Genomic DNA, 1,110 nt, shown 5'->3' with positions numbered 1-1,110 from the left:
TATCTGAAAAAAAAATGAAAACGCACACACACACACACACACACACACACACAAGTTCATGTGTGTGAAGTTCATGTTGTAATCACTATGTATGGTTTAATTTCTGCACATGCCATTTCTCCATTGCAATTGTGCATAGAAAAAAGTGCCTAGACTAATTTAATAATGTCCTTTCTGTGACCCATTTCAAGGAAAACATAAAAATGATATATTTTCTCTTAATGCAGTAATTGAATCTATTCAGAACCACAAGAGGCAATTTATTCCGTTTCCATTCAGATATTATAAGTGATAACAGTCATGCAGTTTTAAACTTTCACAGGCAAAGTTACAGACTAAAGATATAAATGCTCACTGAACTGTAGCTGCAGAATGACTTTAGTTGAAATTTTATGATGTGATCAGGACATCACGTGTTCGAGTGGCATCAGTGTAATGATTGCATGATGCTGGAACTATATGAACCACAAAAAAGAGAAATCCCTGTCTTCAAAGACCAACCACATTGGAAGCAACAAACATTTCGCCTCCTGAGATCTTTTCATCCTTTAAACCTAATTTGATCCTGCGCTCTCCAGGGAAGCGCGATTACACTGATCCTACACACCAGAGACAAAATATCACCTTATATGTATTATATCGATTCTAATGTAATTGATATTGTTAATATGCAATGAAATCCGACCGACTGTAAGTCTTTATCCGGACTGGATACGATTGCGTGCCAGCGCGCTCTAGTGCCGTTGGAAACACCTTCGTTTTCAGAATTATTTTTTGACGGTTTGTCTAATCTGTTATGAAAAGATCTATAAAATCTTAAAATCCTTTCGGAGAGCTTACACAACCTTACAAATTCTCCTTGTGGCTGTAAATTAAGCGCATTTTAATACAGGAAACTAGTTAATGACGACTGCGCGCAAAGCGCCAATTGAAGTCTGCTTGAGTGTGTGTAACCCGCAGCACTTCCCAAACTCATCAGACTGCAGCGCTGAGCGCGCGGAGAGGGACTGACGGTGCTCCATATACGCCAACAGAGGACATACGTTCGTCTTTGGCTAATTTAGACTGTTGTGATGCGCATTCCCGTAGATCCCAGCGCCGGCCGGAGGT

The 1,110-nt window shown here is 39.9% G+C and overlaps 1 long non-coding RNA gene across 1 annotated transcript in view; it reads left to right on the top strand.

Annotated features, from left to right (window-relative positions):
- Positions 1-1,104, top strand: part of LOC107743144 (uncharacterized) — a 15,278-nt gene extending 14,174 nt beyond the window's left edge. Inside the window, exon 3 of the long non-coding RNA XR_001640372.1 lies at positions 1,090-1,104. This is a non-coding gene — a long non-coding RNA (uncharacterized LOC107743144). The remainder of the gene's footprint in view (positions 1-1,089) is intronic.
- The last annotated feature ends 6 nt before the right edge of the window (positions 1,105-1,110 follow it).

This window comes from Sinocyclocheilus rhinocerous, unplaced genomic scaffold, assembly GCF_001515625.1.
Source record: "Sinocyclocheilus rhinocerous isolate Xijiao unplaced genomic scaffold, SAMN03320098_v1.1 scaffold3604, whole genome shotgun sequence".
In the NCBI taxonomy this organism is placed as follows: domain Eukaryota; kingdom Metazoa; phylum Chordata; class Actinopteri; order Cypriniformes; family Cyprinidae; genus Sinocyclocheilus; species Sinocyclocheilus rhinocerous.
The sequence above is the reverse complement of the archived record's forward strand: the minus strand, read 5'-3'. Positions and strand labels throughout refer to the sequence as shown.